Source organism: Myxocyprinus asiaticus, chromosome 21 (assembly GCF_019703515.2).
Source record: "Myxocyprinus asiaticus isolate MX2 ecotype Aquarium Trade chromosome 21, UBuf_Myxa_2, whole genome shotgun sequence".
Classification (NCBI taxonomy): domain Eukaryota; kingdom Metazoa; phylum Chordata; class Actinopteri; order Cypriniformes; family Catostomidae; genus Myxocyprinus; species Myxocyprinus asiaticus.
Window position 1 is genome coordinate 17,956,872 of NC_059364.1, and position 13,128 is coordinate 17,969,999.

The 13,128-nt window shown below is 38.2% G+C and overlaps 1 pseudogene; it reads right to left on the bottom strand.

Moving 5' to 3' along the window:
- Positions 1–924: 924 nt before the first annotated feature.
- LOC127411699 (uncharacterized) lies at positions 925–12,187 on the bottom strand (annotated as a pseudogene).
- Positions 12,188–13,128: the final 941 nt, after the last annotated feature.

The following is a 13,128-nucleotide window of genomic DNA, read 5'->3' on the forward strand; positions in this document are numbered from 1 at the left end:
TATCACTAGCATCATAATAGTATTCAAAACAGAATAAAGTGCAACAGAATTTTTTTTTTTTTTTAATGATTGGTTAAGTGCTCATGGAAAAGATCTGTTTTTAGTCGTTTTTTGAAGACAGAGAGTGAGTCAGCTTCACGGATGGAGTTGGGAAGGTCGTTCCACCAACGTGATATGATGAAGCTGAAAGTCCGGGAAAGTGTTTTGGTGCCTCTTTGTGTTGGTATAACAAGGCGACGTTCCTTAGCCGACCGCAGACTTCTAGTGGGCGTGTAGCTCTGCATAAATGATTTTAGGTATGCTGGAGCAGACCCAGTAACAGCATCAGAGCCTTGAATTTGATACGTGCATCAACCGGTAGCCAGTGGAGAGAGACAAGGAGTGGTGTAACATGTGCTCTCTTTGGTTCATTAAAGACCAGATGTGCTGCTGCATTCTGGATCATTTGGAGGGGTCTAGTTGCACATGCAGGGAGGCCTGCAATGAGAGCGTTATAGTAGTCCAGTCTAGTTATGACAAGTGACTGGACAAGCAGTTGTGTGGCATGTTCAGAGAGGAAGGGTCTTATCTTCCTGATATTGTAGAGTGTAAATCTACATGATCTTGAGGTCTTTGAGATGTGGTCTGTGAATTTTAGTCTGTTGTCGATGGTTACCCCTAGATTTCTGACCGATTTGGAAGGCGTTACTGTAGTTGCACCCAGCTGCGCGGTGATGTTGTGTTCAACATCAGGGTTGGCTGGAAAGACAAGGAGTTCAGTCTTGGCTGGGTTGAGTTGCAGGTGGTGCTCCTTCATCCAGGCCAAGATGTCCGCCAGGCAGGCAGAAATTTGAGCAGTCACTGTGGTGTCGTTGGGCTGGAAAGACAAGTAGAGTTGCGTGTCATCAGCGTAACAGTAGTAAGAGAAACCATGTGCTTGAATGATGGGTCCCAGTGATGTTGTGTATATAGAGAAGTGGCCCAAGCACTGATCCCTGAGGTACCCCAGTAAGTAGCTGATGTGGCTTGGATACCTCACCTCTCCAGGCTACCTTGAAGGACCTACCTGAGAGATAGGAATTAAACCAGTCAGATAGGAATATTTACATATTTTGTAGAGAATCTGCATGAATTTTTCTGCAAAAATGTAAAAATAATTAATAAAATGTAGCTGTAAAGTTTCTAAATTCAAGTGTGATTACACATCTAGCTTCATGAACTTCTGGTAATGTGTTACTGATGTAAGTCCAGTGGGTAGATTTTCTCTGTGTAAAAAGTGCTTTAAACAGTGGCAAGAAAAATAAGTGAACCCTTCGATACTACCTGCATTTATGTATAAATTTGTCTTAAAATCAGGTTTGATCATCCAAGTTACAATAATGAACAAACACAATCTGTTTGAACTAATAACAGACAAATTGTTTTGTTTTGTACATATTGAATACATTATTCAAGCATTCACAGAACAGGTTGGAAAAAGTATGTGAACCCTTAGGTTAATAACATCAACAAAAGCTAATTAGAGTCAGGAGTTGTCATACCTGGCATCCAATTAAATGAAATGAGATTGGAGGTGTGGGTTAGAGCTACTTTGACTTGAAGCATCTGCTGACGTGGACTATGCCTCACAAAAAAACAAAAAAACAAAAAACAAAAGAGATTTCAGAAGACCTACAGTTGAAGACAGTTTACATACACTAAGGTTGAAGTCATTACAAATAATTTAACCAATCCACAGATTTAATTTTAGCAAACTATAGTTTTGGTAAGTAGTTTAGGACATCTATTTTGTGCATGACATGAATCATTTTTCAAACAATTGTTTACAGACAGATTGTTTCACTTTTAATTGACTATACCACAATTCCAGTAGGTCAGAAGTTTACATATACCAAGTTAACTGTGCCTTTATGCATCTTGGAAAATTCCATAAAATGATGTCAAGCCTTTAGACAATTGGCCAATTATTTTCTGATAGGAGGTGTACTGAATTTGAGGTGGATGTATTTTAAGGCCTACCTTCAAACTCAGTGCCTCTTTGCTTGACATCATGTGAAAATAAAAAGAAATAAGCCAAGACCTCAGTCTTGTTCATCCTTGGGAGCAATTTCAAAATGCCTGAAGGTACTATGTTCATCTGTACTAACAATAGTATGCAAGTATAAACACCATGGGACCACGCAGCCATAATACTGCTCAGGAAGGAGACGCATTCTGTCTCCTAGAGATGAGCGTAGTTTGGTGCAAAAAGTGCAAATCAATCCCAGAACAACAGCTAAGGACCTTGTGAAGATGCGGGAGGACACAGGTAGACAAGTATCTATATCCACATTAAAAAGAGTCCTATATCAACATAACTTGAAAGGCTGCTCAACAAGGAAGAAGCCACTGCTCCAAAACCACCATCAAAAACCAGAATACTGTTTGCAAGTGCACATGGGGACAAAGATCTTACTTTTTGGAGTCCACTGGTCTAGTGAAACAAAAATGGAACTGTTTGGCCAAAATGACCATTGTTATGTTTGGAGGAAAAAGGGTGAGGCTTGCAAGCCGAAGAACACCATCCCAACAGTGAAGCATGGGGTGGCAGCATCATGTTGTGGGGGTGCTTTGCTGCAGGAGGGACTGGTGCACTTCACAAAATAGATGACATCATGAGGAAGGAAAATTATGTGGATATATTGAAGCAACGTCTCAAGACATCAGCCAGGAAGTTAAAGCTTGGTCGCAAATGGGTCTTCCAAATGGATAATGACCACAAGCATACCTCCAAAGTTGTGGCAAAATGGCTTACGGACAACAAAGTCAAGGTATTGGAGTAGTCATCACAAAACCCTGACCTCAATCCGATTTGTGGGCAGAACTGGAAAAGCATATGCGAGCAAGGAGGCCTACAAACCTGACTCAGTAACACCAGTTCTGTATGGAGGAATGGGCCAAAATTCCAGCAACTTATTGGAAGGCTACCCAAAACGTTTGACCCAAGTTAAACAATTTAAAAGGCAATGCTACCAAATACTAACAAAGTGTATGTAAACTTCTGACCCACGGGGAATGTGATGAAAGAAATAAAAACTGAAATAAATGATTCTCTCTATCATTCTGACATTTCACATTTTTTAAAATAGTGATCCTAATTGACCTTAGACAGGGAATGTTTTCTACGTTTAAATGTCAGGAATTGTGAAAAACAGTTTAAATTTATTTGGTTAAGGTGTATGTAAACTTCTGACTTCAACTGTATGTTAAAGAATTGTTGCTTTGCATTAAGCTAATAAGTGTCACAAAGTTATCACCTGTCCACAGTTAGACAAATAGTCTATAAATGGAGACAATTTAGTACTGTGGCTACTCTCCCTAGAAGTGGCCGTCCAGCCAAGATGACTCAAAGGGTACACCACAGAATGCTCAATGAGGTAAAAAAAGAACACTAGAGTGACAGCTAAAGACTTGAAGGAATAATTTAAATTGGCTAACATCTCTGTTCATTAGTCTACTATACGGAAAACATTGAACAGGAATGGTGTCCATGGCAGGACACCACGGATGAAGCCACTGCTTTTCAACAAAAACACTGCTGCACTCTTGAAGTTTGCTAAAGACCATCATGACATTCCACAACGCTACTAGGAAAAAGGTTTTGTGGACTGATGAAACTAGGGTTGAATTGTTTGGAAAGAACATGCAGCACTATGTATGGTGTAAAAAGGGCACCACATACCAACATGAAAACATCATCCCAGCGGTGAAGGATGGTAGAGGGAGCATTGTGATTTGGGGCCTGGACCGCTTGCCATCATCAAGGGAAAAATGAATTCTCAAGTTTATCAAGATATCCTACAGAATAATGGCAGGGTGGCTGTGCGCCAGCTGAAGCTTAGAAGTTGGGTGATGCAGCTTTGACAATGATCTAAACATCAAAGTAAATCCAATACAGAATGATTAATAAAAAAATAAATAAATAAATAAAATAAAATCCACCTTTTGGAGTGGCCCAGTCAGAGCCCAGAACTTAACCCAATAGAGATGCTGTGGAATGACCTCAAGAGAGCCATTCACACCAGACATCCTAAGAATATGGCTGAGCTGAAGCAGTTCTGTAAGAAAGAATGGTACAAAATTCCTTCTGAACATTGTGCAGGTCTAATCTACAGCTACCGGGAATGCTTGGTTGAGGTTATAGAGCTAGCTGTTCAGCTGTGATGTCAATTTTTAGGCAAACCTGGAAATCGAATTCGCCATGGGTTCCCTCTGGATTTTCCAGTGGGTTTTTATAATGGGATAATGCGAATTTTGAAGCCACCGTGTGTTTTCTAAAAAGTATGTAATTCAATACGGCTTCAAAATTCATGTTTGAGGTATGACGGTGTAATTTTTGTTGTAGAACAAAACGTCCAATATCATCAAGTAATGTTTACAACAAACCTTATTTTTCTCATGAGTTCAAAAGCCCCATTATAAAAACCCAAAGAAAAATCTAGAGGGAACCCATGGCGAATTTTCTTCTGGGTTTTTGGAAGCTTAACAGCTCTTTGCTGCCAAAGGAGAATCGACCAGTTAATAAACCGAAGGGTTCACTTACTTTTTTTCCACAGCACTGTGAATGTTTAATGGGATGTGTTCAATAAAGACATGAAAGATTATAATTGTTTGTCTGTTGTTAGCTTAAGCACACTGTGCATTGTCTTGACTTTGATAAAGATTAGATCACATTTTATGACCAATTAATGCAGAAAACAAACTAATTCCAAAGGGATCATATACTTTTTATTTGCCACTATATATAGTTTCATCACATCCATTCCTGGCACCCTTACGTTTTATGCCCATTTCACACCACACGCCAAAGCAGTGTGTACATGAAGCTGCTTGTGGCTCATGTGCCCAGTGAGAGTACTCTAACCTGTTAATATGGGCGCCAAATAATTATATGCACTGCTTACAGACTGCTTTCACATGGTGTGTCAAACAGGCCCCAGTTGAAAGATGTTGAAAATTGGAGATATTTTAAACATAAAGAGGGGAAGTGATTCTATCACACCAATCTCAAGCTTACAAGTGTAATGTTTAAGTGCTAAGGTTACATGGATATTGACAGCCACATATGCATAATTTGTTACAACCAGGAACATTAAATAAAATTAAAAAAAAGAGATAGAGATTGCGATGTTGCTTTGTAAATTCACAACACACCCCAGACAAATCTATATGGTAAAAGACTGACAGTGCTGCTGTCTTCTTTTCCCCTCAAGCAGAAAAGGACTGTAGCCAGGCGTTGTCTTTTAGAAGGCCCCTTGTGGTCGTAACGCCTGAAGTAGATGAAATTAGATGCCCCATGGAAATGGCATCAAGCTGCTCACTTAGCAACCAGCCCACCCAGATCAAAGAGAGGATGTTGAGCAGAGTCAACAGTAGGACCCAAGCCTCTTTTCCGGCCACATTGCCCCAGTCAGAGCGCTGCAATCCTGACAGTTTCAGATGGAGGTAGTAAAAAGCACTGAAGATGAAGATGATGTGAGCCATTACTAAGGCCATAATGAAGAGGACAAAGAGATGGTGGTTGTCCCGTCCCAAACATTGATTAAGAAAGTGACAGTGGTGGTCGTAGTCTTGGATGCACGTCATACAAACGGCAGTGTTTGCAGTTGTCCACTTGGAATAGCTGAAAGAAAATGGCTTGAGCATTTCTGAAATTGAATTGGAGTATTTTCATAACTCACAGTCCGTAACAAGGTCAGAAAGGAATTCCTAGTCTCTAATCAAGGAGAGGGAAGTCTGAGAATGAGACTTATTTAACCATTCAAAGAGGCCATCTAAAAATGACTGACGTTCCAACCATACTATTTTAGATGCACTTAATATTTTTTGTGCACTTTTAATAAAATAATTTTATGTCCAAATTTTGTAGGTCAGCAAACTTATTCAGACCCATTAGACACTCTGCTGGATAAATAAGAAAGAATGCTCACCTCACAATAAATACAGAATCTGTCTGGGCTCTGGTTGGCTTCTAGTAAGTCTCCTATGCTGGAAAACCAGGCATCAGTATCAGCTTCTTTGAGTTGTCCAGGGTTCCGGTTTAGAACTTTCCAATGAAGTCCAAAGAGCACACAGAAATGGACATGTGAAATGTGTAACAGGTTATAAGCTGGCCAGAAGCATGAGCAGTTAAGTGAATTTTGCAATGCAACATTGTAAGTGACTGAACTTTAGTGGTTTAAAAGATGATGTAAGCTATTCACAAAGGATATTAGGTAACATTTTATAAAGAAAGCAGGCTGTGGAATGAATTACTCCCGCAGTCAGCAGTCCAAGGTAAACAGGGTTTGGTAACCTAGAGTCCAATAAAAACAGAGGAAAATAAGTCATTGATAAGCAATATAATGCCCAAATATTTAATCAAAACCATATAACCTTTGAAAGCTGCTCAATCTGTGATACTGTGAAAGAATGACTTTTGCCATACAGGGAAAAAGCACCGCAGCAAAAATGCCACCATATTTCCCGAGAGCTGCAACTATAATGAGAACTACTGCCCCACTGAGAGATGGCGACAGCAGCATCCAGAAGTACATCACTGCAGAACAGATAATTTCATGAATTACAGCCAATAAATATGATTATACAATAAAACCAAACGAAAAGCAAAGCACAGGCACCATATGAATCTTTAGGTATCAGATCCTTTGGTCGTTGGCTGAAATGTGTCAAAATCCTGGAGAGTTGCTAATGTCTACACAAATAAAGAAAAAAAAAGAGAAAAAGCTGATATAGAGGATCTTATTCTTATTTAAATGTAAAAAAAAAATTCTGTAACACAAACTGACTGAATGCCAAAATAACATTAATCACAAACTGAGAATACAATCAAACATGAATCCAGATAAAGGTTGCTTTGTTTTTTAAAGTATGCTGAATTCATACACAGCTATGATTTAAAGTGATAGTTCACATAAAAATAATAATCTCTCAGCATTTACTCACCCTCATGCCATCCCAGATGTGTATGACTTACTTTTTTCTGCTGCTGAACACAAATGAAGATTTTTAGATGAATATCTAAATTCATCTAATGCAGGTCCACAAAATGCAAGTTGCAAGTGAATGGGTACCAAAATTTTGAAGGTCCTAAAGACAGCATTAAAGTAATCCATAAGACTCCAGTGGTTAAATCCATATCTTCAGAAGCGATAGGATAGCTGTGGGTGAGAAACAGATCAAATTTAATTCCTTTTTTCCTATCTGTCTCAATGTTCACTTTCACATTCTTCTTTTGTTTTTGGCGATTCACATTCTTCGTGCATATCGCCACCTAATGAGCAGGGAGGAGAATTTATAGTAAAAAAAAGGACTTAAATATTGATCTGTTTCTCACCCACACCTATCATATCACTTCAGAAGATATAGATTTAACTACTGGAGTCTTATTGACTTCTTATATGCTATCTTTATGTGCTTTTTGTAGCTTCAAAATTGTGAGTACCTACAGAGCTGAGATATTCTTCTAGAAAATCTTTGTGTTCAGCAGAAGAAAGAAAGTCATACACATCTGGGCTGGAATGAGGGTGATTAAATGAGAGAATTTTCCATATTAGGAAACTATCCCTTTAAAAGTAATGCAAAACACATTTCAATATATTCTTGATTTGACCATGTAATTTTTAAATGAATTTGCACTTTCCACAACATTCTACAAATATTCTAGTATGTGACAAATTTGGGCAATAATACAAGGTAAAACCTTAAGAATTAGAGCTTTTAAATCTTTTATTTATTCTCAACAGACCTAAAAGTATTCCCTCGATTACAGAGGTCTAGAGGTGTGAGGCCAGTGTGGTTTTTCATGTGTAAAATGTGGAGTCCGGCACTCTTCATTAGTAGCCAGCGCACCTCAAGCATTCCTTTCTCTGCAGCCACGTGATGTGCCGTCGTCCCCTTGTGGCCAAGTCCCTCTGGTGTGCATCTCTGATAAAAGATTTAGAGAAAGGCTGAAAAATCAAACGCCACAAAAACCACTATATAAGCAATACAAATATGCCACTAAAAACAAAAAGCTGATTTCTGACAGTGTTAGAGCCGAAGACAAATACAAGCTTTAAAGTGTCTAGGAGCTTATGATGAAAGCCAATTATTGTAAGTCACTGTAATCTCAGTCTGCTCTATTTAACAAGCAAGGAAAACTTTACCACAGGGAAAGAACAACCTTAACTCAGAGTCTAGGTAACAATTATATTTACTTATTTAGCAAAATTGCCTTTAACACTTACTTTGCTTATTAAAATGTAAATGTTAAAATGTCTCTTAAATTTGACAGTCTACTTCATGAAATCTCCTTATGGGTGAACTTCCACCAGATTACTGTTGTCGTTTTGATTCACTATTTCTAGTAATTATGGAAATGTAATGGTTGGTGTCTGATAAAAACTACAACTCCAGACAGAAAGATTTAAGTCTAAAAGTAAATGGTACGGAAAACAAATAATACAAACACTTTTTTGAATTATGTACAAACAACAATGGCTGAATGAAAGAGCAAGTGTTGTAAAGTAAGAGCTTACATTTGCTCTAAGGAGATACCGGACGACGTCTGTATTGCCTGTGGGAGCTGCCAAATGCAATGGAGTGACCTTATAATTATCTGCATCTGAGAAACGGAACATTCCAGTCTCCCACAGGTACTGCATGAAATTCTAATAGGTAGCAAGAAACAGAAAGAGGAATATAGAGGACAATATCCTGACATATGCAGCACACACCAAAATTCCTTTTTAAAAGAATGGTTCACCCGAAAATGAAAATTCTGTCATCATTTACTCACCCATATGACCTTGTTTATTACATGGAACACAAAAAGAGCTATTTATAGCAGAATGTTCAAGCTGCTCTCTTTCATACAATGAAAGGGAAAGGTGACAAAGGCTGTCAAGTAAGATTTCAGTGAATAAACAGGCTTTAATTTCTGTCTGTTCCTCACATAAAGCTATCATATGGCTTCAAAAGACTTGGAAAATAGTGCTCGAGTCATATGGACAACTTTTATGTCCATTTTAACAGGCCATGGTCCCCAACCACTTTCATTGCATGGAAGAGAGCAGCATCAACATTCTTCTAAACCTTTTCTTTTGGGTTCCACAAAAGAATGAAAGTCATATGGGTTTGGAACGACGTGAAGGTGAGTAAATGATGATAGTTCCTTTTTGCATGAACTATGCCTTTAACAAAATGTTTTCTGCCTATCAAACCACTAGGCTGTCATAAAGCTGCAGCACTAGTGTAACAGGTTCAGCACAATACAGTCCTGGAGTTACTTACATGCTTCCACCACCAGCTGTATGATGAAGAGATGTTTTCCCTTGCGCATCTACTACGTGTAAGTCCGCACCATGCTGCATCATTTTGTGCATGTTAGAAAGATTGCCATTTCTGGTTCAGTAACAAACAAAGTACAGTATGTCTGAAGCCTTGCTTGTAAAACAGAGGAGAATGGTGTTTTGATCTTTCATTTTTTTCTGAGTTTGTTCTGCATCACAAGGGATGTTTGGATCAGCACCACAGTTCAGCAGAAGCTCAGCCATTGGCCGGTTTCCATGGAGAGCAGCAAAGTGGAGGGCTGTGAAACCACCCCAACCTGGATAAATTAGAAAACTTCAAAACTTCTGAGTTTGTCATAGAAACACAAAAGTCATAGTGCTGGATACAGGACCTAGTTAAAGGGATAGTCCACCCAAAAATGAAAATTCTCTCATTTATTCACCCTCATGATATCCCAGATGTGTTTGACTTTCCTTCTTCTGCAGAACACAAAGATTTTTAGAAAAGTATTTCAGCTCTGTAGTTCCATACAATGCAAGTGAACGGTGACCAAAACTTTTAAGTTCAAAAAAGCACATACAGGCTGCATAATGGTAATCCATAAGACTCCAGTTGTTAAATCCACATCTTCTGAAGCAATCCAGTCTGAAAACAGACCAAAATATAACTCCTGTTTCACTATAAATCTTGACATCAGCAGTCTCCTTGGCAATTATGATTTCAAGCTCGATTACACTTCCTAGTGCCATCTAGCGCTCTGCGCCAAAGTCAATTATAGCAAGTCAGTTCACTCGGCAGCCATCTTTGGAACGCTCCCGGACAGCTAGTAAACAAGTGGCATACAAGTGCAGCTCCTATCTACTTAAATGAGGAAAGAGCGAAATCTCCAAAACAGTTGGTAAAGATTACAATCAAAGAACATATTGCAAATCAGCTGTTAATTCTGACAACACTGGAATCATAAATTGTGCTTCTTTACCTCAAATTACGCTAAAAAAAACTAAATTTTCCTGGCTCGTACAGCTAATGCGCATGCGCGTTCTTGAGTTGATTGACAGGTAATGGCTGTATATAAAAGGTGATTGGCTCTTTTACCTGTGAGGCGGGACATCCTTTCTACAACCGTTGACTGTTGGGCATTCCATTTTCTCTCATTCATTTTAATAGAAGTGGCCCGTCTCTGCTAAATAGTCTCTGTCTGAGCATGCGTCAAGCACTAGGAAGTGTAATCGAGCTTGAAATCATGATCATGCCTAAAGACTGCAATGGCAAGATGTTCAGTGAAAAAGGAGTTAGGCCTGTATTTTTTTCTGTTCTCACCCAAAACCGATTGGACTGCTTAAGCCATGGATTTAACCACTGGACTTTTATGCTGCCTTTAAGAGCATTTGGAGCTTCAAAGTTTTGGTCACCATTCACTTTCTATTTTGCATTGTATGGACCCACAGAGCTGAAATATTCTTCTAAAAATCTTAATTTGTGTTCAGCTTTTTCTGACTACCCAACAATAAGACTTGACAGATTTTATTTTATTATAAACATGCACTAAAAACTTGTGTATAACGTGTACATAAAACAATCTCTCATCAATGTCTGAACAAACCTCAGCACTGGATTCATCCACTTTAGATGAACTAACAAGATTTACCATGGTAACCGTAGTTTCCACCAAAATACTATAATTAGCTAGGCCACTATATTAATTGTGTTTACTGTAAAAAGAAACAGTGTTTTCCTATCATAATTATCACGTGTTTCAAGAATGTGACCTCTCAGATCCTATAACAGATTTTTCAGGTAAATTGTTGACTCAAGCACTCAAACAAGTGTTAAGAGACAAAAACTGATCTGTGAAAAAATTCACAAATCATCAAGGTCATTTTGAGCCTACTGTGACCTGTGAAGATGGTCAGTTTTTCGAATTAAAAGCTGATTTCCTATTGTTACTCAAGGCAATGGGGGTAGAGCAGTAAGATGCAATCAAACACAACCAAAGTGATTGTGAAAGTTTTCAGTTTTCTAGGCGTTCAACTTTGAGCTATTTGCATCAGAAAGTGAAGAGTCATCAAATGTAAACGACCGATTGCAGAGCGGAGGATGTCATCTGAATTCACAAATCATGAAGAATAAAATGCAACATTATTTACATGTCTACAACAGCGCATAGCGGGTTTATAGCCATTCAAAGGCTCGATTTCACTCGAAAAGAGAAACGACAAATGCATTAAACGTATCGCATATCTAGGGGTTTTCTCCATGAATAGATAATAAAGCAAACAATAGATGAGTGAAAGAGTGGGAAAACACCGCTAACATTAATCTAAACAGGATCAGGAAGGTGAAAGTGAAATGTTAACGGGATTATTACACGGCAATCTCTGCCATCATCTTTCACTGAGGATCAATGCTAACTGCCTTGAAGTCAAAAGACAAATGCACTCACCTTTTTGTTTTAAGACACCCCGATCCTTCTGTATTAAACAGTGATTCAAATATACAATTTTCTGCAGAAGCCGCAGGTGGCATTGTGGCACTATATATTTAAGCTTTTATTAAACTCAAGAAACTCTTGGGAGAGAGACATTATAAAAGGATAATATTATTCGTTTTATACTGTTTTGGCGCAGCAGAAAAGTTAAAATGATTGCCCCGTTAAATTAATGTATAATTTATCTATCTGATAAGAGAGAGCGCAACTGGTAAACGGTAATCCCGAATCGATTTGGGGAAACTCCGCCTCTGGTTGATGTTCAACCAATTAACTGAAGAGAGTGCCATGGCTAATGTATTCCTCCAAGAGGCGCTCGGTGTCCCCAAAACCATCCCCAATATATTCGCATTCATGTCAGTATTTTTGTATAACTTGAGATATTAGTACAAGATAATCGTTTGACATATACGAAATAAAAGGGTTTTTACATGGTATACAAATAAAAACCATCCTCAGCAATCTTCAGAAAATAATAAATACATTTCCAATACATTTGATTTATCCACTCGGTTCTATTTCTGTTTTCAACAAGTGACACTGTATTTTAGCGTCTTGCCGTCAATTTCAAAATATCCACTTTTTTTTCCTGAACGCGGAAGTGTTCCGCGATTCGATTGTTTTCAATAACAGGTGTTGTGCTGAAATTGGTGACCTAGAGACATCTGTGACTAGAGGCCGCTGTTCATCAAACGTTAGAGCAAGAACGCGCTTGGCGCACGTGCACGTTATCGTGAGCGCGCCTGGAGAGTCTGTTGACAATGCTATTGGAGAAACAGCTGCGTGGAGTGGGCGATGCTGCAAAAACGGGTTAATTTACTTAAACAAATATCCTTATTAGAGAAGATGTCTCTTCTCATGATTGATTTTTTTTCTGTTTGTGTTTTGCCATTGTGAATGTTATTTATGCATCAATACATTAATAAAACGATGTGTAGTCCAGTGTTAATTGTTCTTTTTAATATTTTGTGTGTGTTTACCATTGTGATGGTTAAGTATAAAGTATATTTATACAAGTATAATAATTATTATAATCAGTATTATTATTACTATTATTTGTAATAATACTTTTTTTATTCTTCACAAAATTGATGTCTAAACTGATTACACTAATTTATCTCTAAAAAAGTATTTTAATGTTAAAGTTTTTAATGTTCTCCAAATTCATTCTGGTGATGTCTAAACTTCTCTTTTCTGTACTTTTAAAAGCATTTTGGTCTGAAGTGAACAACTACAGACATAGAGCATGGTCACCAAATCTGACAAGGCTGTAAAAAACAGTATTCACTGTTTGCAGTGGCTCTTTTTTGTGTGACCGTCCATTTCAATCACTTTATGAAAGAGCTCAA